Source organism: Papaver somniferum, chromosome 6 (genome assembly GCF_003573695.1).
Source record: "Papaver somniferum cultivar HN1 chromosome 6, ASM357369v1, whole genome shotgun sequence".
NCBI lineage: Eukaryota > Viridiplantae > Streptophyta > Magnoliopsida > Ranunculales > Papaveraceae > Papaver > Papaver somniferum.
In genome coordinates, this window is record NC_039363.1 from 153688949 (window position 1) to 153714067 (window position 25119).

At 34.3% G+C, this 25119-nt stretch overlaps 1 long non-coding RNA gene across 1 annotated transcript; it reads right to left on the reverse strand.

The window, feature by feature from the left end:
- Positions 1 to 18563: 18563 nt before the first annotated feature.
- On the reverse strand, positions 18564 to 21081 carry LOC113289845. Its single transcript, XR_003331161.1, has 3 exons — positions 20115 to 21081; positions 19291 to 19374; positions 18564 to 18814 (listed from the first exon to the last, which is right to left on the reverse strand). It is a non-coding gene; the product is annotated as an uncharacterized LOC113289845 (long non-coding RNA).
- Between the last annotated feature and the right edge of the window lie 4038 nt (positions 21082 to 25119).

Genomic DNA, 25119 nt, shown 5'->3' on the forward strand with positions numbered 1-25119 from the left:
GCATTCTGCATGAATATTTTTCTAAATTTCACCGTTGTTTTCTTTGTAATATGGATATTTTTTTTTACCAATTGCATCTTAGGATGGTCTCGATCCTGTTTTACTAAAGACTTTGTCAAAATGAGTGATACGCTTTCTTACCTAAAAGCATAATGGGAAGGGGGGTTGTGCATCTAGTAATTTAGAAAACACTTATTGAGAGACATGACGTCACTTTGCATTCTGTCAATATTTTTCCCATTTTAGTTCACTCAAATAAACTGATATTTGTATGAGTTCTTTCAAAACAATCATCATGTCACAACTAAAGTTTCTTAATGGTTATGCCCAAAGCCTATATGAGTCAGTTTCCAACATTTCATCGTCGGAGTCAATGTGGATTCAATTATCCAAATATTATAGTGAATTACATTGCACTAGATCGACTCATTAGTTTCTCTAAAATATATTTCCTTCCAAATATATTAAAGACTATAAAAGATGCAATCAATTACATTCTCATCATTTTGATGTTCCACATGATATCCATTTGCACGGGTATTACTTGGGAATTTAACAAGCTGTGATTATCTCTTGGTACATCTTGAGACTTTGAGACATGTTTGTTCTATCTTGAAAAATAAAAAGAGCAGTGTGGCGCTCGATAAAATATTCAATTGGCCAGGCAAAGTTCTTGTTGCCATTAAAGTTGATGTGAAAATTGGTTGTTACTATGATACACGTACACATTACATTGTATATACCAACACCTATGACCAGGTGCATTTTCAACTCTTTTATTTATGATAGGAGCTAGAATTACATTTTATCTGATCCCATTTTCAATTGATACCTATTTGGTGTCATTACTGCTGGGGAAAAAATACATTTTTGTCTCATTATATATAAGTCCCTTTTCACATGCTTTATATGAGTCATTACGTCTAACTCTTATTACTTCGGGGTACTTTCCATTTTCAATTTTGCTACATTTAGCTTTATTTGAGAAATTTCTTTATCTCAATAGGCCAAGAGAATCTCACTACACATGTCAACCACTTACTTTAGGTTTAATATATTACTAAAAATAATTCATTCTCTTGTCATCATACTTCAACATATACCGGTTCGTTAGTATTATAGATGAAGTAGATAAATGGAATTTTTCTGACTCATATCATATTTTGTGAGTTCCTCCACAAAAATTGGAATACATGTGATTTTATTTGAATGTATCTTTTGAAACTACTGATTCTTTAACAGTCGAGCAAATAGATTACATCCCACAGAACATTCAAATTTGGGGACAAAATATCATGTATGTAATAACGTTGCTCAAGTATTTCTAAATCTCAAATGAGTACACTTGAATCGAGTTGGTACAACCAATTGAACAACATACAACATTCAACTATAACCAATATCATATTCAAGATTAAAATTGACCCTTTATATAATATGGACTTATCCAAGACAAAAGAATGTTCCAAAAACAAATAAATAAGCCCAATAGATGTTCCATTAGTTACATACCTCATTACCTCGAGCTTTGGTTCCCGTCGTACATAGACAGAACCAGAACAATCTTCATTGCGCACATCCAGAAAACCATTCAGGAACAGATGCTGGAACCGAACCAGCTGAATCGGCCCGGCTCGGCTGGATTGGTTTGGAAATTTTCTTTCTTTCTCAGAGAACGTGGAAAACACCATCTCCTCCGCGGTGCAGGACAGGAAAACCATCCATGGAAAAAAGAGGGAAAAAAATCAATCAACGGCGGAGGAATTACAATCAACATTTACAAATTAAAAAAATACGGGATTGGTAGGGCATATACAAACACCAAGATACAGAAACATTCTAAACATCACATAGCATACGTTTAAAATAATGAATTGCAGTAAAGGAAATGCAAATAAAGACTCCAAAAACAAAATCCTTACGTTACAATACATGAACTGAGACAGCTTCATATATATATAGCACTAAAGACAAAATAGTTATTCTATTCTTAGTTTTCAAAAATCAGTCAATATAACTAGGTAAAGAAAGTATGATCATGCATGCTTGTGTAATCAGATGTCACAATCAGTCATGGATTAAAATATGATAAAATGTTTACAATCAGAATATTTGATGGATAGTTAATTTTAAATTGCAATGATCAAATCATACAAAAAAATCAAACGGTGGGTGCACACTAAACCAGATGACACTAAATGATAAAAATATAAAACCAAGTGCCATAAAGTAATATCCTAAAACATCCCAAAATGACACATATATAAAATTTCAAAATATCAAAATTAAACAGGATAAAATCATGTTTTATCAAAGATGCTTTGTCAAAGTGGTAGACAAGTTTAAGCGAAAACGTATGTTGAAATTTATGATGAACAGAAAACTCACGAGAAATAGAATGAAAAACATGCTACCCATCTAATCAAATATAATTACTCACTAATAAGACATAGGTTACAGATTGCATATGACAAACATCATGGCCTCCAATTCAAAGATCTAACTAAAAGAAAATAAATAAATAAATCAAAGCAGAGCAGACACAGATGGCATATTGCAGGCATACACAAAAGCAATCAATCACATGCATCAAGGAGTGCATCAAGCCACCGGTAGACATCTTTATCGATCACAGACAAAAGAAGAAATAAAAAGATTAAGAAAAATTGAGCTTCTTTACTTTCAACGATTCGATGATAAGCCTTTTCTTTAATATATCGACTGCACTTGAGAGACGGGAAAAAAAAAAGAATTTCCGATCAACAGTAGCTTCCTTTTGCGACGCGATTTGATAATAACCCAGAGAAGTAGAATAAAAAAAACAATGGCTGAGCTCGTGCTTGATTACCAGGAACGAGGTAGATCTCATTTTCGAGTCGATGATGAAAATGAAAAAATAAAATAAAAAAAAAATCAGTGGTTAGAGCATCGTGGTTGATAACGTTTTGCAAGGGAAATGTAGGGGAAAATGAAGAGGTAAGAAAGAGAAGGATTTCTATTCATTAGGGATCAACCATATTACATAGCTATAGTTTCCTTTATATACATGGAAAGGTAAACCCTAACTATATAGATGGGCCACACATATATGGACCGTAGGCCCTACAACAAAAGGATATATTTGTTGGGTTATAAAAGTAGGGACATATAAATAATGTACCCATTATAATAGCATTAAACAGTTAATAATAGTGGATATGTTTCTTTTCTTTTCAGTAATTTTTTTTCTTTTTTTCTTTTTTTTTTAATTAAAAAAAAAGAACGTACATCCCTAAGATTTATATCATTAATGTCAACATGGGTTGAAAAGAAAATAATATAATCAAACACATCATGGTTCTATGCACTTCAATCAAACACGCCATGTACAAAAAAAACAGGACTGAAATCATGACGAATCCAAAATTTGAAATAAGAACAGACAAAATTTATACCATAGCATACACAGATTAAAACTTGTTTAATCAATCATTAATATATATATATGCACACAAAAGAGACATGGCAGACAACTAAGATCAGGCAGACAGGCTACTCATAGGTATCTCAAAGGTGTACATGTACCTTAGCCGATGATTGGAAAAAGGGGGATATAGAAGCACCGAATTAGTCTGTGGTAAGGCTTCCGAGATAGTATGCTCTTCACATACTAAAATGTACAGTTCCAATAACGATAGATTTCTGAAACCCTTGAACGTTGTAGAGTTGATAAATTCCAGAGTTGTACTGATTACTTAAAAAAAGAATTGGCAGGGTAGAGCGTCGTGCTTGATAACATGTTTTAGGAGAATTATAGGTGAAACATAAAAAAATAAGAGGAATGAGAAGAACCATCTTATTAGGAGATTCAAGTAGAAGCACCGCATAGTTTCCTTCATATACAATCCTAGGAATCTAGTTGGACCGCACATCCATGGATCGCAGGTCCTGTAACATTAATTACAATATTTAGAAGACTATACCTAATCCCACTAGAAAATTGATGAGCAATGATAACATGGAAAGTGAGCAGTCATGTCTTCTACAAGCCCAGGATATTCAAGACGTGAGAAACAAGACCACTGACAAAGAAGGGTATTCCCAGTTCAATATGATTTCGCTCCACAAAAGTGCAATATGCTACTCTTTCAAAAAAAGACACCTATATCTCTTTTGAAAATAACTAACCAACAAATAGAACAAAAAGCCATTATTCAAATCACAAGAAAACGCTTGAGCAGCAAAACATAGTAGTGACGATAGATTTTTTTCAATAGGCGGTAAATATAGGTCTGTCCCTAGAAATGTAAGATTGCACTTTTATATGAATACCTAAGATAGTTAAAATATTCCATTGCACAAATTTAATTTTATAGAAGAAGAAGATATCCTAATGCACTGTGCAGGTAATTAGCTTCTAATAATTTTCTCTATATTTACCCGCATTTTATATCTATTTCAATTCTCTTCATGTTATTTACATTCTAATTTATTTTAAGTTTGGTTTCATGTTAAATTTTTTTAAAGTAGAACATCAAGCTATCGAAAATCTATTCATTTTACCTTAATAAGATATTAATAAAATCACTGAACTAGAATTTTTGAGAAATATGATGTATGTGCTCTTCCGAAGTCACTTCTACCGACCAAGTGATAGATATAATGTTATAATGGACCGAAGAGATAAGGAAAAAGAAAAAGTTTTATGAATCTAAAATATATCCAAGTTCAGATAAAGATTAGAGCAAATACATAATTTTAAGCAATTTATAAAACCAGAAAAGATATTATATATTTTAAACCGTTGCATTACAAGCCTAATCTTTTAGTTATTTGTTTATTATATTTTTTTTAAATTAGTTTGATAAATGTTATCTCGGGCTTCTTTTGTTAGGTTCATGAACTTATTAATTTTTTGTTTTTAGTGATATTAATTTGTTCTTGACGAAATTAAATTTATATAATCGATCCAATAATTCTCCAATGAGTTGCTAACCCATGCATAACACGGGTGGCCAACTAGTCTGGCAAAACTATTAGTTCATGTAAAAACTATCAATAATTCTGTTCAGCCTACCAATTAAAACTCACCGTCAAACCCACCACTAATATGGCACTAACATGATTGACTTTTCCAATTCCTTAGATTTTCTTCCTTATTCGGGCTTCTCCTTCTTCGATTTTTCTCTGCCACTTTTTTTCTGTTTGCTTGGGGAAATAAATTAATAAGTTTTTTCACTGTTATTCTCTCTATAGTACCAATGAAGAAACCTTGAAGATAAGATGGGTTCCCTTTTTACCACTAACTTTTAAAAATTAATTATGCACCGGGTGAGATAGTATTTTTGATCTCCTTCTCTAACTCTCACTACGAACTCCTAACAAGAAAAACGAAAACGACATTCATTATGAGCATATAATTGCTAGTTGTGGAAAATGTTATCCAGAATTGTAAAGTAATCAGTTGTGATGAATCACATAAGAAATTATCATTTAGACGAAGAGCATTGGAGATGGAAATTTGATTTTGGGTTTGTGGATTTAACAAACCAATTATCTAAAATGTACGCAGAAAATTGAATCCATTGAACTGCATATGAAATATAGGAAAATTCATTCAAAATGTTTTTTTTGTTCTCTTCGAATCATGCGTCAATGTGAAGGACTTTATTTTGGATGAATTCTGCAAAATCTACAGTATGAAGTCTGTCAACACTATAGGTAATTGGTGGATTACAACAAAAATACTTAGGAGCGCCTAGAAAAGAAGCATACAGATTCTGGAACAATAATATTACAGCCCGTTCGGTTGGGAGAATTAGAATCCTAGGAACTCAATTATGGGATAATCCAATTCCTGGAATTGGATTCCAATCCAAAAAATTTATATCCGGTCGAGGTAATTCAATTACCTTTGTTTTTACCCCGGAATCCAATTCCATTGCATCATTGGACCAATGCAATGGAAATCTATCATTTTGGAGGAAATTAGATTCTCAGGAATTAAAATTCCCAAATACATAGAGTTCATTTGCCCCGTTCGGTTCAAGGAATTTGACGCATTCCCTAGTAATTGGATTCCAAGGAATACAATTCTTTGAAACGAACGGGCTGTTAGTTAGAAAGACGAAAGAGAAAGCCAAAGCAAACATAACAAGAAATACATTTGCATATTTCCACACTCCAGCATCTGGAGATCACGTCGATTACATGTCTCTCCATGAGTTAGACATTGTATGTACTCATTTTGATAAATACCATTTTAAAGGGCAATCAATAAACCAAAACCAACGAAGGAAGGAAAACCCATGCCTCATAGTAGTAATTAAACATGGAGTTGCTGGTACCGCTACGTCTACTTCTTCTAAGTAGTTGGTACCAAAAATAGGGTAACGGAGAAAACACTAACTACTTTGTTTTCCCAGACAAACCGATCCATGACGTCAGAGGAAAACCTACAAAAAAAACCTCAAGAAAACAAAGAAGTCAACCACATCGGCAGTGGGATTGACTTGGTGGGCTGAATAGAATTATTGTTGTTAAATCTTACGTGTTTTAGCTTCCTTACAACCTACCATACCAATGCGCTCGTCTCAGATTGTGTTCCTTATGTTAGTTGTGAAAGATTTAATCAAAGAATTTCTATTGGGTATTGATACACGTGGAAATTTCCGAGGAATCCGAATTTGAACTCTCTCTCTCTCTCTTCTAAGCCCATCAATAGGATGATATATATTTATAGCCCAAAACGTAAAATCTACGGTTAAGATTACTAGTTTAGGTCGAATTTAGATTTTTAGATTTTTAACAAGTCCAAGTTAACCTTTATCTATTAAGCGTTACTAATAAATTTATTTACTTATTTTTTTTGGCCAATAAATTGATTGCATGATGTACGACGACATTGTTGTTAAATAAAAAATTCCATATTTTACGGCTACCTAAGAGCATTTCCAACAGTGGATTCTACAAATCCTATGTGGAGTTTTTATTTAGGTCCTTATTTGTGGGGTTATATATATGTAGCAAAAAGAATATTGTTTTTCTCATGAACCATCTCCAGTTGTGCGGGGTCTTAGTTTTAGGATTTGTTTATTTGGATAAAGATAAAAGTGATTCATTTTTTCTTATTTTTTTTAAAGGAAAGAAGTTCGTTATTATTAATATTATTTTTATTTTACAAGAAACTTGTTGGTAGCCGCGCAACAAGTTTTGCCCCAACCCCTTTTTGGATAGCTAAACTTAATCTAATAAAAAGGAAATTGCGAACTTTAATATTAGCATCATGTCTAGCTTTGTAATTTTTCAACCTCAACAAAAACTCTATAATTTCAAAATCAAGATTACCTAAGAGCAACTGCAGTGGTGCGATCAAAACCAAAGATCAAAGATCAAAAAAAATACCAAATTTTGGGTTTAGTCTGTGTTGTGACGCAACGGTACATGATTAAAATTTCGTCAGGCGGACTGTTATGGCTGCGCCCCATTTTACACTTTCATCAGGCGGACCTTAAAAGTCCGCCCCATTTATTTATTTTTTGTAACTTTCATCAGGCGGACCTTTTTTTTTCGTAACATTCATTAGGCGGACTTTAAAAGTCCGCCTCATTCTTTTTCTTTTTTATTTAATTTGAATTTTCATCGGGCGTAATTTAAATCTCCGCCCGTTAACAAGCGTACTTTAAATTTACGCCCAGCAACAAGCGTACTTTAAATTTACGCCCGACTATATTAGAATTTGGGATTTGGTCGCGACCATATTTGGTCTGGAATTTGATCTTTGGTTGGGATTTGATCTTTACTCCGTCCCACTGTGTTACGATCTCATCCCAAATTTTTGGTTATACTCGCCCACTGTGGATGCTCTAAGGTATTAAAATCCAAGGTACCAAAACTATAACCATTGGCTCTACATACATCAAGGTATTTATATATTTTACGTGCAACCGCTTTAAACAAAGAAAGACCCGGTGTGAACGCGTCTACGCCAACCCCAGCGAAAGGAGAAACTCCCATCACATCCAAACAAGTATCTCGGCCCTCCTCCCAATTGTAAACAAGAATATCCGCTGCTCTGAAATCACCACCATCACAAGATAAGAAACCCAAAGGCGCTTCAACTTTAGCGTGCACACCTGCCCTATAACAAAAATCCGCAAATGTGTCACGAAAAAGATCATGTCGAAACTTGACTCCAACTTCGTTTGCACACAACGCATGGTCACCATATACATCCATAGCCTTGTTACAATACAAACTAATACTTTTTTCCGCAAATAGGGGAATACCAAGTCTATAGCTAAGAATAGCACAAAACTGACGTGGCCCTAACTTTTTTCCAAGCCCATCAACAGGAATAGCAAGTAAGTAATCTTGAGCATGCTTAGTTTTATTGCACTGCCAAAGTACTGAGTCACGTCTTGACATATTGAAAAGGGAAGGCATGTTTTCTGTCACTCCTGCAAAATATTGAACCACCAGTGAATGCATGGGATGTGGGACAACTATGAGATTGCTAATTTGGGAAGAATCACTACCACCCACTCGAACAAAATGATCAAAAGCATGTTGATAAGTAGGACCCTTAACAGAAAATCCTGAAGATGTAGAGATTGAAGATATAGTGTGTAAAATATTCCCTTGTAGATGCAGGGTCTGAGAATGAGAAGATAAAAAACAGTATTGAATTGTATCAAACATAGAGTAGATACCAAGACCACCATCTCTGATGGGTAACGACACTAGTCTCTGCTGTAATAAACTGAAACCTGGACCATCACCAGTCACTAAATTCCTCATATATTTGAAAAGGTGATCATCAAATACAACCTGCGCTTCTTTCACATACTTAGGTGCAGTGGTACGCAAAGTAAAGTAAAGTTTAGAAACACATGTACAGTTCCACAGAAGAAGCAATTCACTTTGAGGGTCTTCGAGCCTACGAACTGCCGCCATCAACTGTATTGAACTCTACCAAGAACCAAATGACTACAAAAATTAGCATTCAAACTCGCAGGACCACCAAGTATTTTAACTCCTATAGAGGATCTACCAATACCAGTAGGAAAAATACTATCTTGCAGACTCCTTGTATCCGTAGAAATCCAAAACAGTTCAGTTTTCTGCACATTGAGATGAATCCCAACAAATGCACCTTCACTCTGAATAATATGAAATGCTTTAGAAACCTGCAAAGTATCACCAATAGCGGTATCATCATCTAAGTACCATGCCTGCAAATCAAGATGACGCTGTTGCGAGATCTTTAAAACAAGAGGGTGCAAAATCAGCGAGAAAAGTAAAGGACCTAGAGGATCTCCTTGCTGTACACCTTGTGCAGAAGAAAGAGTAGAAGCACCATAATAAAGTTGGGCAGGAAAAGCATAACAAAATTCAACCCATTTAGATATACTAGGGCATTTAAGTCTCACTTCTCGCAACATACCAGTCCTATCCACAAGGTTAAAGGCATTACTAAAATATACTAGAAGCATATACATGGAGTTAAGACTACCTTTCTCCTCCAAAATACGATTTACTGAATGTAAAATAGCTTCCCTCCACAAGGTACTCTAACCCCAAATTGGAAATCACTTAAATATCTAGACATATCCTTGCTCACAAGAGATGCGGCAACCTTAGAAACTAACCATCTCCATATAGTACCAACATCAATAGGTCTAGTACCCCCTCCAGGTTTAAGTAAAGGAGTAAGTGGAGCCTTGCAATGAACTTACCTAACTACGGAGGGCAGTTACCATCTAAAAAAAGATTAACAACTGTAGTAATGGACGCAAGGAGCTCATCCGCCACAACTGCCACATGACCACTGAGGGCATCAAGCAAGTGTTGAGCATGAAGACCATCCCTGCCACATGATGTACCTTTAGAAAAACTTCTAATTCTATTTAAAACCATATCGATACTAGCCGTAGAAGCATTAACTTCAATCGGTGTAATGGGAAATACTGGTGGAGGTGCCGAAGGATGTTTGAGCTGTAAATCAGATAAAGTAACACCAGTAGAAGGTGCAACGCCATTGGATGTAAGAACACGAATAGAAACGGTATAACAACCCTGACTAAGCTTTCGTCTACAAAGTCGTAAATCAATATCATCTTGATTAGTATTCGTAGACAAAACCTTATGTTTAGATAGAAGATCATTATCAGATAAAAAACTCACAATCAAAGAGACACAACCATCAAAATGCCTCCAATTTGCTAAAGCGTAATTAATAGAAGAAACTTGAAGTTTCTTTCGCATACCAGATCGAATTTCTGCACTACACTTGGGAGTATAATTACGCAAAACACATATAGGAATCAGGAGCAGTTGAATCCAAGATGAAATATCCAAGGGACTAGGTATAACCTTGTCCAGAGCGTGTTTGAATGTTCGAGAGAAACTAAGTATACATTTAGTGGGTATATGCCGAACTGTATGCAACTGAGGTTGAAAAACTTTATCGAACAACTCTACACCAAGGACTTGAACATAATTATTAAGCACAACATTATCAACATTAGAAATAGGAACATAAGGACTTTTCTCTTCAGGTTTTGTTATCCAATGAATAAGAAAATCAACATCCACTCCATTGAAAGGAGCTGAAATTACATCTCTGGCATGTGACCTGCAACACTTCTTCCAAGCTTGGAGATGCATACACTTGCACAACCACATCTTCAGTTGTGAAAGAGTTTGTTCCCATAGAGCATAGACTACACCATTATTCTGAATTATGTCCCTGCATCTATCATGTTTTTCCCCATTCACTAGATGCATATCATTAAGATGTTTGAAAAAATAGATTCTCACTAAACCCCTGCCTCTCACACCATTCTTGCAGCCATGAAACCCCTTAAAAGGACATTGGAGAAACTTACTAGCATTCTGTGAATCAGTATAATGAGATATGGGACTTACCCCTGGTTAGACCAAGTAACTCTAGGCATAGTGAGCACAAAAGAGAGAAACCCAAAGAACCAATTAGGAATCAAGGAATGAGAATTTAAGAGTTCAAATTAGGAAAACATCCAATTGAAAACCTAAAATACCATTCGTTGAAACTCTAATTAAACAAACAAGGGGAACATGCCAAAAATACAAACTTGATGCTCCAAAAAACTTCACCACTACTCATAGAAACCTTCAATCGAAGAAGCTAAATCCTCAAATCACTAATTCAATAGAAAGCTCTAAAAAAAGACGCAATTAGAACCCTCAAACTACTGCATACACAGAGTTTCACCTCAGGGAAACGATGAAGAATAATTCGGAAAAAAACGATACACAAAATGCTAACCTACTTCCGCAGATGACGAAATACACAATCGTAAAAAAAGGACCCATAATCCAATCTTCAATCGAATAAATCACTTCGTCAAAAACTCTAATCCAATAAGAAAGAAACCCAATTCCCTCTTTTGCTACAACGCCAAGAACCCTAATTCGAAATCTACAAAAATTGCTTAAGGAAAAACCCCTAAAACCGATTCTTCAATTTCAGAGAAAAAAAAACCTTAGCAAAGAAAACTCGAAAATTACACAGAGATTAAGAAAAGGAAAATCTGAATCAGAATTAATTCGAACAGCGACAACGTTAAATCTGAAGCTTCAATTGCTCACATAGAAGGGAAAAAAAATTGGTGGTGAGAATCCACACGAGATGAAGAAGAAAATAAAACCTTGCAAATAAGGTCTTTTTACACGCCGGTAACAGGAAGCCTTCAAGCTTAACAAGTTGGAAGCCTTTTGCAAACAATTATTCTTATTAAAATTATTATTATTATTAGATAAAGAGTATTACATTAACTAGTTGGAAGCCTCACAGGTAAAGCTCCAACAACGTACCACAACATTAATTGAACAAGTTTTTGTGTCAGCCTTCCAGCGAGCCTCACGGGTAACCTACACCGGGCCGGGGGGAGGGGGGGTCGAACCTGGGACCTCCTGGAACTCATGAAACTTTGGGAAATGGGGATGACCATCTGAGTTAGGCGTCCGTTTTTAAAAATAATAATTAAAAAAGTAGTCAAATAGATGACATGGAGGTCATTCCCAGGGTCTAAATAAGACCTTCATATTTATTTTGACACCCTTCCTATTTTATCGGACCTACTGTTGGAGATGGATTTAATTTAAACGAGGGTCTAAACTCCTATGTGTCAAAAGAAAATAAAACTTCCACCCTCTATTGGAGACGCTTTCATAAATTTCAGTTTTTATCCTTTATACTCGTCAATTGATTAAATTTCCATTATTTCCGGAATAGTTAAGTCTCTCCTTATCTACTATTTAGCACTATCAACGCATTTTAAAAGCAGAATATGCTCTTAATTTCTTGTAGTTACTCCTTCTTTCTCCTTCTTAAGACCTGTTTAATCAAATGCTCTTGATTGATCTGTTATTGGTTTGATTTCATTAATTTCTTTGTTTATAATTTTGATGTGAAATAGTAATAGTTCCCTCCAGGAACACCTTTCGTAAATTAAAATTAAAATCCATAAACTCACCGTTTGGGGACTAAGCTTCTAATAAGTGCTTGGCAATGTAAACTGATATGCTAAGGTTTACACTCAGGTGATAAGATTTTTAATTTTTACTGTATATTAAATACGGCTATCAAATGCATTTTTTTGTTAATCTCTACCTGTCTATTAGGTAAATCCGATTTTTCACTTATGTGTTATATAAGTGAAAATTTGGGTTTTCATCATTCATCCTTAATAAAATGGAATTTTCACTAACTTCGCAAAATTACAAGTGAAAATTGGAATTTTCATCGACAACTGCAATTAATAATAGTTGCGATTTTCATTAGAAGTGATAAGTAGAAGTTAAAAATTGAGATTATCAGCAATCCCTAACTTATGGAAACTGGAATTTTAACAAGGCAATGAAAATCAAAATTTTCACAAAATTCTTGAAAATTTCCAAATCCTCATGCATGATAATTTGAGTTATTTTTTTGTTGGAATCTAGAGGGGAATTATTATAGGAAAATTATTAGGGGAGTTATTTCATGGGAAAAATATCGTTTGGTCCTTTTTTTAGGTGGGCCCATGTCAGTTTAGCCCTTTGGTCAAACGCTTTTACTGTTTGGCCAATAATTATTTAAAAATATTAAATGGACAAAAATACCTTTTCGTGTTAATTTCTACTTATTTTTTTGTAGCAGTTCATTCGTCAAAATGAACTCCTGTTCATTTCTACTTTTTTTTTCCAGAAATCACCTATATAAACCAGAGTTCATTCCAGAAAATGAACTCCATATAAAAACATAAAAAATACAGAGTTCATTCCAGAAATGAACTCCATATAAAAACCTAAAAAAACAGAGTTCATTCCAGAAATGAACTCCATATAAAAACTTAAAAAAACAGAGTTCATTCCAGAAATGAACTCCATATAAAACCTAAAAAAACCAGAGTTCATTCCAGAAATGAACTCCATATAAAAACCTAAAAAAAACAGAGTTCATTCCAGAAAATGAACTCCATATAAAAACCTAAAAAAACCAGAGTTCATTCCAGAAATGAACTCCATATAAAAACCTAAAAAAACAGAGTTCATTCCAGAAATGAACTCCATATAAAAACCTAAAAAAACAGAGTTCATTCCAGAAATGAACTCCATATAAAAACCTAAAAAAAACAGAGTTCATTCCAGAAATAAACTCCATATAAAAACCTAAAAAAACAGAGTTCATTCCAGAAATGAACTCCATATAAAACCCTAAAAAAGCAGAGTTCATTCCAGAAATGAACTCCATATAAAAACCTAACTTCATCTTCGTCTTCATCATTCTTCAACACCAGAAGAAAAACATCAAATTCAAGATCTTCAACACGAGCAGCAAACATCAAAAAATCAAAAATCGGCACCAATAAAACAGACGAAAAAACATATACAACCGTCATCTTCATCTTCTTCATCATCAACAACACTCATCTTCATTGTTTACATCATCAGTAGAGAAGAAAAAAATCTTAAAACTCATCTTCTTCAACAACAACAGCAGATGAGTTCGTTGTAAATCGTTTTCATCATATACAACCGCAGCAGCAACAAATAAACATGATTTTCACCTTCGAATCACCATTGTTATAGCAACAGGAAGAAAAAGAAAGAAAAGAAAGTGGAGACGCCATTGTTAGCTTCTAGCAGGAAGAAAAAAACAAGAAAAAGAAAAAAGAAATTCTAGATCTGAAAATATAAGAGAGAGAAAGTAAATCTGAGAACGATTTATTCTCTCTTACTTTTTGACTATATATATGGTCCTTATCCAAAAGGGTATTTCTGCCACTACAAGATGAAATTTACATCATCCATGACATCACCCTAGGACCAAACTATATTTTATATTACCACATAGGACCAAACAGACAATTGACTAGGTCAATTGGACTAGACTCTCTCTAATATATTATTTGTAGGATCAATTGGTATTTCATGGGAGTTTATCTTGGAGTAATCTTAGGGATTAATCAATGACTCGTTATATTAGCAGAGATTTTCTTGGAGAGTAATTTTAGGGGTTTATTATCTGATTTTTATCACGTTTTCTCACCAATAAATCTATTTAATTTCTTAAAGTAAAAAGGGTATTTTAGTAATCATAAATTATTATAACTAATTTTGGGTTCTTCATATATAGAATCATAGTGATGGGTTTTAAATACACATTTTTTAATTTGGGCTATAAATAATTTTCCGCATTGATACACATACCGCGGGTTCCCCATCGAGGGTTGTCCCGACAGAGAAAAACTTGTGGGACCTACGGAGCTGTTACCAGAGAAAGGCAAGGGGTGCTGGTTTGGCGGATCCGTGGGTCCACCAGTTTTTCTCTATCGGGATTAGAGTTGCATATGGGTTGGGTGGGTCGGGTTTCATCTAATACCAACCTAATTATAGCGTATTTTTATTCTCATAACCAACGCCGCCCGCCTAATTTTCGGTTCGGGTTTTAACCCGCCCGTTACGGACCGGTCGGTGTCTGGTTTAAACCTGCTTTAACCCGGTTCATATGCATTTTCGTTTGAATTAGCTTTTAGTTTTCTAAGGTTACTCAAATCACATGAAAAATCTGGTAAGTGTAATTATCTGGTTGAATGTCTTTTTGAATAAGTTTTTTATAAATAAATAGAGACTTGAATGACTTAAAACTCTCAGCTGAACCTCAAATCAATTGTATATGTATAAAAAGATCCGGTTCAGTAATTTGATCAAACAGTTTATGAGCATAATTCATAGTTCATGATAAGCCAATAGAACATGTATAAATTAGCTCTCTTAGATAATATGGGATTGAAAGGAAGCCCTTGATTATCATTGAACCTTGGATTTGTTTTTCTGTTCTGAAACTTGTACATCTTTAGCATAAATTCGATAGTTGGACATGGTTGGAGCTCGTCTCTTACCCTGATCATCATTGATCACTCTCACAACTTGTACTGCTATTTTCAGGTTAGAAGTAGATTTAGTTAGTTAGTTAGTTAAAAGAGATGGATGAGATTCCATCTATAACGGGTTTAAACCAACTATCGTGTTTTTCGGGTGGGTTTAGAATCATAACCAAGTACAAACCCATTTATATCAGGTTTTTATATTCATAACCAACTACCAACCCGCTACAGGCGGGTTCGGTTTAAAAATCTACTGGTTCATCGAGTACGGACAGGTTCGGATAAGAGGGTCGGGTCTTGTGCAACTCTAGTCGGCACAACCCTCGGTGGAGAACCCGCTGTAAGGTATCATTTTCGATTTTTATTAAGTTTTTTTCATCAGAAGAAAACAATACATAGTTACAAACTCTGTATTTATGCAGAGATGTTTCAGACATAACAAAATAAACGTTATGTTATAACAGTTGTAAGAGACAGTTACAATTTGCGTGTGTATAACAACACTTACAAACATATATGACTAGTGTGTAACACACACATACAACTAAGATTAATCCTTAAAGTCCCCCTCAAACTGATACTGGTGTAAACAAAAAAACTTGCCAGCTAAGGATAGAAAAATAGAATGAAACAATCCTTTTGAAAACAAATATGCTAGCTGATCTGCAGAAGGTACATAACTCACTTCAAGAATCCAGAATTGACCAATTCTCGTATGAAATCGTAGTCAATCTCTACATGTTTAGTTCTTGCAAGAAAAACTGGATTTTTAGCTAGACCATTTGTAGAAATATTATCATACATAAGCTTGAAAGGAGAATTGAAATAAACATCCAACTCTGGTAATAAGAAAGATATCCATACCACCTTTGCAGCAGCAACTGTCAAGGACTTATACTCTGCTTCTACTGATGATTTTTCTATTGTAGGTAGTTTCTTTGGAAACCATGACAGTAAATAAGAACCTAAGAACACACACATACCTGAAGTAGATCTTCTAGTGTTAGGGCATCCTGCCCAGTCAGAGTGTGCAGTAATTGAACTAATATATCCTGCATAACCAAGTGTACCTTTCAAGTACCTTAAGATTCTTTTATCTAATAGAAGATGTTCATCCGTAGGGGATTGCATAAAATGTGAAACAATAATTCACACTGAAGCAGATATCTGGTCTTGTCATAGTAATGTATTGTAATCCACCCACCAAACTTATGTACATAGTAGGATCCTCCATAGGTACACCAGTATAGGTAAACAATCTTAGACCCTTGCTGGATGAATCTTCATAATATATTCAATAAATTTCTCACTGGGAGCAGTAGAAGAACATGCCAAAATAATGTCATCAACATATAGTAGAATTATTGTCGTTGTATCAGCATATTGATAGATGAACATAGAATGATCACATGTTGATCTGAAGAATCCAAAATCAATCAAAGACTCCCAGAATCTCTCAAACCATGCACTTGGTGCATGTTTGAGTCCATACAAACTTCTCTTTAGTTTACATACATAGTCTAGATGATCAACATCTTCAAACCCTTTAGGATGTACCATGTAAACACCCTCCTCAAGAAAACCATGTAAAAAAGCATTATTAATGTCTAACTGCTTGATGGACCAATGTCTTGAGATTGCAAGTGTTAAAACAACTCTTATAGCTGTAGCTTTCACCACAAGACTAAATGTTCAAAAAAATCTACATCATCCAACTGATTATATCATTTTTCCACAAGTCTGGCTTCATATCTCTCTACTGAACCATCAACATTCAACTTTATCTTATATATGCACTTATTTCCCAATACATTGTAGCTTGGATCATTTGGTACCAAATCCCATGTGGCATTCTTCTTTAATGATGTATTTTTTAGAGCACTACTCGGTCGAATTCGCAAGCGTTGTTGTCTCAAGCTTGTTTGTCAAGTTTAGGTGATCAAAACTATAAGTCTTGATTTCTATTCTACTTATAACTATGTCTCGGACTAGGACCGAATGTGTAGTTGAGCTTTAGACTTCACCGCGTTCATCGATTGAAGAAGAAGATCTACTGAGGAGAGCTTGGAGGAAATTCATCAACAAAAGGTATGTGGAGACTAAAACTTATCTATCACTCAGAAGTCTATTCTATTCTATCTCCTATTGAGACTGTGTCGTATAGCTATATAGACTTTACATTATACACATTTGATTGATATTTCGAGCCGAGTTTAACTGGCTTATATCTTTCTCGAAATACGTATTGGAAAGCTTTTTTCTTTAACTACGTTCATCATTATTCTTGACAAGTTTAGTATTTGTTGGAAACTAAACAATGAGTCAAAAGATGATCATGTGAAAATTTCCTTGAAACATCTTACATGATTTGTGTGAGACAGTCTTTTGATATAAACTCAGAATGTTTCGTATTGATCATTCGATCACTTGAAAATTACTTATAAGTTAAGAGTTTGTGTGAGATAGCTATTGTCGTCTTCTAAAGATGTTTCAATCACTGAAATGGGAGTTTAGAACAAATAACCATTGTCTGGATATAACACAGTATGCATACCAGTATGCGGATGGTTTTTACTGTCAAAGTCCGGGAACTAAGTTTGCATACCCGTTAGCAAACAGTTTCACCTTAGTTGCGGTCCGGAACGACAATATGCATGCCCGTTTACGAACTATCGAATGTGACCAATGTCCGGAACTTAAGTTTGCGTACCCGTTTGCAAACTAAGTTGGTTTATGTTCTAAAATCGGTTGAGTATGATTTCATACTCATGAAAAAATACATATATATAAATTAACGATTGAAATCTTTGCAAACCGTGGCTTAATGTTCATGAATTGATTCTCTTGAATCAAATCAGATTTTGTTTCAATTGTGTCTTGTATACTTCTATGAGAATATAAACAATTGAACAACTTTATAAGTAACACAATTAGATTCATTTGATTATCATTTGATCTAGAAGTGTTAGATGAATGTGTTTAATAGAAAAGTATTCATATGTCTAACTTTGGTTAACTATTGTTGAGCCAACTCAATATACACGTTTAGGTACGGCTGCCCATATCTAAATGAAGATATATTTCATTTGTGTGTAACAAGCTAAAACCATCTCATGGTGGAGAGATATTGTAGAGCCCCCTAAGCTAGCAGCTGACTAATCCAAGAGATTAACTAAATAAAGAGGCACTACGAATCTAATTCAAATACTTAAACATTCAATTCAGAAATTTGCTACAAAACTTATCCCAAAACTAACCTCGCTCAGAATATATATACATGAACTTCTCTCAAATGATACATATACAATAGTCAATTGGTTTACAGATACAATAAGTAACATAATAAACATAGCGGAAGTTAACTAATTAACGGAGTCAACACTTGTGACTTTCGCTGCGCACCTCTGTTCTGTCTCTGAAAACTGAAAGTGGGAATAATTAACATTTAACTTCTAAGTAATCATAAGCAAAATTAAGAAAAACAATAATGTTTTCCCAGACATTAAATAGTGACCAAGTCACTGAGATACACAAACTCGAATATGGACAATATCTTTCTTCAAACAATGTATAATATTCGTGCTAACCACACTCATTAGCTATTGATATCACCAAGACCATGATGACCCACTCTAAGTATAAAAGCTGAATTCATGTAGATATAAATATGAAGGAGCGTATCCTATATACCACACGTGGAAATTCCCATTTCCCATAACAATTCATATAAAAAACAAGCAATTCAAGTCCTTTCCAAACCATGGAAAGATTAACAGAATTATCATAATGCAATTTAAATAAAGCATGGAGTGCATAGACAGACAATGCATGATTTGTTAAATATAAACTTTTGTAAAAGAAACAATAATGGTTACAAAAGAGTCAAAAATATTCCCACCTCTTTTGATGACAAGCCACGCCTACCTCGAGATCCACGATCCGCTGGTTCGTCCTTGAATCGATCGTTGTTAATATAAACTAACTGTTAATCACACAAGAAAACTAAGAATCTAGCCAAAAGGCTCATACAAGAATCATACAAGTCTATCTAATGTTTCTAAGCCCATTTGTGGTTTAACACATCTTCATTATCCATCTCTTGGATATCTAAAGATTTACTAATTCCATTAAGTTGGTTCTATAGTCTATTAGCTAAGTCTTATGAATGTCTACAACTTTGTAGAAGAAGCAAAGGTCAATTCGGACCATAAGTGGTCCAAAACATCAATATAAGATAACTAGTCTGAAGCCCAAGTCCACTTAAACGAACCCATTACACAGAGCCTGGCCCAATTGAGTCAATCTAACAGTCACTGACGGTATAAGGGGTCAACTAACAGTCCACGTCCAGTCAAGTCTAGGGTAATCAATCGGTCAAACAGAGTCAAGTCGGGTCAAGACAGGTAACTCAGTGGTTCAATACGATTCGACTCAGTCAGACTAACTGAGTCAGCTAAGAATTAATCTGAGTCATACTGAATAACTTCAATCAGACAGGCCAAAGGTTCAAACATGAGCCACTGCACAAGACAGAAACTGAATTGCACCATAACGTTGCATCACTAGAATCAACACACTAAGCTAGGCTCAAGCTAAGCAACTATTTCTCCCTGCCAAGGCTTCATTTCAACTCTATTTCATTAACATTTAAATTCTATCAAACTTTTATATAATCACTTAAATCAAACTTATACACAAAAGCAATTACAAGATTTATCTTACCTATAAGAGCAGTTGCAAGCCTGCACTGGAACCTCTATCCTACAAACATCTTTGCGATATTAATCTCAGCAACTATTGCTCTTCCACCATCAAATTCATCTACAGTTCATCACTCCAACCTAATATTGACACTTCAGAACTACAAGCACCAACACAACCCAATATGGCTACCATTATTCTTATAAGGTTTAACCTCTTCACCAATTCAACATTCATCACAAACTGATTCAGATTCATCTTCATATCTACATCTCATAGCTCATGAACCCAAAATGAAGACAAACAAAACATTACTAACTGAACTAAAAGAACAATTACCTCAAAATAGTTTCTCCCCAAATAGTTGAATCAATTCTTCTTTGTTTTGAATCCATCCAAAAAATCTTCTCAAAACTATCACCACCCCACAAGTTCTGTTCAACCAACCCTCAACAATCTTCTTCGCTCTCATCCATACACAGTAAACTCTTGAATAATTCCCAAACCTCTACAGTTCAGTTCATCCATCGCCACTAGTCTTCAACTGAACCCTAATTCAATTCCTAAATCTTATTTTCTCTGATTCAAACTCCAACTTCAATCAGACTCTTCAAAACTATCAAACTCGTCCTTTAATTTCCTGTTATTTCATTCAATCAAATCATCATCTTCAACTCACAGAACCCTAACTTTGATTCAACCATCGAAACCACTCAATAGCAGCAATTAACAACAATCCTCTTCCTATTTATCTATCAGCAACACGATTTACATCTCAATTCCACTCAAACCCTAACTTTAGGAATCACATCTTCAATTGACAGTAACAACTCTACCATCTTCATCCCGTTCTCAAAAAAACATAACATCATCACCAACGACCAACTCGCCATGTTTTCCCTTAAGTTTCTCTTCTATTTCACAAACTCTTCTCTCAGAACACGAGCAGAGAAGAACATGAGGCAGAGAGGAAGAAAAAAGAAGAGAAAAGAAGAATGAAGAGAAAAGAAAAGAAAAAGAGTTTATCCTCTCGACCCCGTCTAAGATAAGATCTAGGATAATGCTATTGCATCCGCTCTCATCGCTAAGGGAACTCCAGGTCTGAATATTTGTGAAAAGACTATTTTGCCCTTCAAACCAATCTGATGAGTACCTCTTCGTCTGGTATCTGATTGACACGTTCGAGTAGTCCATTCCGCGTAACTTTTCGAGACCTATCTAAAAATACTAGTTTCGTATATAGATAGTTGTTAGATTAATTTCTATTATTTAACGTTCATGTTAAACTAAACGAGTGGTTATCGACTAAGACGTCTCTTGACTAGTCTAACAACGTTGACGAGCTTGAGGGTCCTTACATTCTCCCCACCTTATTCATTTTCGTCCTCGAAAATCAACTATCCTTCTGGTGTTCAAAAACTCCCCACCTTATTAAATAATTTCATCTCTTGTCTAAGCGCAACCAACATAAAACAAGGCACAAACCTATATGACTTTCTACAACTAAAATTTGTGACTCTAGGTTCAGTAGACTAATTTATATTTCACAATAAGATTGTCTCTATGCTCACTATGGTGAATTTGATTCTAACAGATAAGTATCTAAGTTTTTTGTGATGAAATTTATAGTCTAATACTTAGTAGTTTATTAATTTGATGTAATTTTATATTTGTTATGCATTTTTTCGTATAGCTAATTCAAATTTGATTTCACGTAGATCTATAATATCTGATGTTTTAACTTACCGTTATACTATATATAAATTTTCCAAATATTATCTATTTTAAATTTTCTATTAACAGAATTATTGAAATACTATTATCAGTAGTATAACTATTTCCTACATCGTTATTATTATCGTTATTCGTGTGTCGATAGTCCAATCGGTACACTAAGTCCTAATTAATTATTATTTTATTTTATTTTTGAATTTAACTCTACATTCACGTAAAGATTTGATCCTAACTATTATTTTTATCGTCATATATTTACTAATAAGATTTTAATTAGACAAGGTTCAATAGAATATTATTTTTAATAAGTGTTAATATTACTTCTATTGTGATCACTAGTGATGTTATTATCATTTATTATTATTATTAACACTAATGGTCGAACTATTATCTTAATTACCTTTACAATTTAACCTCACAATTTAACTTCATTTCTAATTTAATAAATTAATGGTTCCAATTACAAGAAAAAGCACTCTATTAGTTTCAAAACAAAATTTGGGATCCAACAGTTCACTAATAGAAGCAAGTCTTCCTAATATGAATGGTAATCCAAGCTTGTAGTTGGCCTATCCAGGTTAGCAAGACACGACGATGGTTTCCTACGAACAAAGACAACACAAACACACAAGAATTCCAAACCTCACTATTCTTCAGTGCTAGATTATGTAAGTATCAAATAATTGCGTCTAACTAATTTTCTAGTTATCTATTGAAATTTTTTCTAGTTATCTATTAAAATTTCTAACTTATACCACAATTGGTTTCAGATTACAATTTTTACTTCATAGATATATACACAAAAACAAGAAGCAAGCAATCAATATGCTGAACAAATCAATCAATCATTTCAAAAATTATTTCAGTTATTGATTGCTTTTAGAGATTAAGATTTATCTCACAAACCCAACCCAATTATAAACTAATTTATTTCACTAACTGCCACTGGCTATTTCTATCTTATTCCCATGTAAGATCTAATAGTGAGCTCTGATACCAACACTGTAGCGCCTCCTAAGCTAGCAGCTGATTAATCCAAGAGGCACTACGAATCTAATTCAAATACTTAAACATTCAATTCAAAAATTTGCTACAAAACTTATCCCAAAACTAACCCTGCTCAGAATATATATACATGAAATTCTCTCAAATGATACATATACAATAGTCAATTGGTTTACAAATACAATAAGTAACATAATAAACATAGCAGAAGTTAACTAATTAACGGAGTCAACACTTGTGTCTTTCGCTGCGCACCTATGTTCTGTCTCTGAAAACTGAAAGTGGGAATAATTAACATTTAACTTCTAAGTAGTCATAAGCAATATTAAGAAAAACAATAATGTTTTCCCAGACATTAAATAGTGACCAAGTCACTGAGATACACAAACTCGAACATGGACAAGCTCTTTCTTCAAACAGTGTATAATATTCATGCTAACCACACTCATTAGCTATTGATATCACCAAGACCATGATGACCCATAATAAGCATAAAAGCTGAATTCATGTAGGTATAAATATGAAAGAGCATATCCTCACAGAAGTAAAAAAAACATGTATATGGATAAACTCCTTCTTCAAACAATGTATAGTATTCGTGCTAACCACACTTATTAGCTATTGATATCACCAAGACCATGATGACCCACTCTAAGCATAAAAGTTGAATTCATGTAGATATAAATATGAAGGAGAGTATCCTATATACCACACGTGGAAATTTCCATTTCCCATAACAATTCATATAACAAACAAACAATTTAAGTCCTTTCCAAACCATGGAAAAATTAACAGAATTATCATAATGCAATTTAAATAAAGCATGGAATGCATAGACAGACAATGCATGATTTGTTAATATAAACTTTTGTAAAAGAAACAACAATGGTTACAAAAGATTCAAATGTATTCCCACCTCTTTTGATGACAAGCCACGCCTACCTCGAGATCCACGATCCGCTGGTTCGTCCTTGAATCGATCGTTGTTAATATAGACTAACTGTTAATCACACAAGAAAATTAATAATCTAGCCAAAAGGTTCATACAAGAATCATACAAGTATGTCTAATGTTTCTAAGCCCATTTTTGGTTTAACACATCTTCATTATCCATCTCCTGCATATCTAAAGATTTACTAATTCCATTAGGTTGGTTCTATAGTCTATTAGCTAAGTCTTATGAATGTCTACAACTTTGTAGAAGAAGCAAAGGTCAATTCGGACCATAAGTGGTCCAAAACATCAATATAAGATAACTAGTCTGAAGCCCAAGTCCACTTAAACGAACCCATTACACAGAGCCTGGCCCAACTGAGTCAATCTAACAGTCACTGACGGTCTAAGGGGTCAACTAACAGTCCACGTCCAGTCAAGTCCAGGGTAATCAATCGGTCAAACAGAGTCAACTCGGGTCAAGACAGGTAACTCAGTGGTTCAATACGATTCGACTCAGTCAGACAAACTGAGTCAGCTAAGAATTAATCTGATTCAGACTGAATAACTTCAGTCAGACAGGCCAAAGGTTCAAACCTGAGCCACTGCACAGGCCAGAAACTGAACTGCACCATAATGGTGCATCACTAGAATCAACACACTAAGCTAGGCTCAAGCTAAGCAACTATTTCTCCCTGCCAAGGCTTCATTTCAACTCTATTTCATTAACATTTAAATTCTATCAAACTTTTATATAATCACTTAAATCAAACTTATACACAAAAGCAATTACAAGATTTATCTTACCTATAAGAGCAGTTGCAAGCCTGCACTGGAACCTCTATCCTCCAGACATCTTTGCGACGTTAATCTCAGCAACTATTTCTCTTCCACCACCAAATTCATCTACAGTTCATCACTTAAACCTAATCTTTACACTTCTGAACTACAAGCACCAACACGACCCAACATCGCCACCATTATTCTTATAAGGTTTAACCTCAGATTCATCTTCATATCTACATCTCATAGCTCATGAACCCAAAATGAAGACAAACAAAACATTACTAACTGAACTAAAAGAACAATTACCTCAAAATAGTTTTTCCCAAACAATTGAATCAATTCTTCTTTGTTTTGAATCCATTCAGCAAATCTTCTCAAAACTATCACCACCCCACAAGTTCTGTTCAACCAACCCTCAACAATCTTCCTCGCTCTCATCCATACACGGTAAACTCTTGAATAATTCACAAACCTCTACAATTCAGTTCATCCATCGCCACTAGTCTTCAACTGAAACCTAATTCAATTCCTAAATCTTATTTTCTCTAATTCAAACTCTAACTTCAAT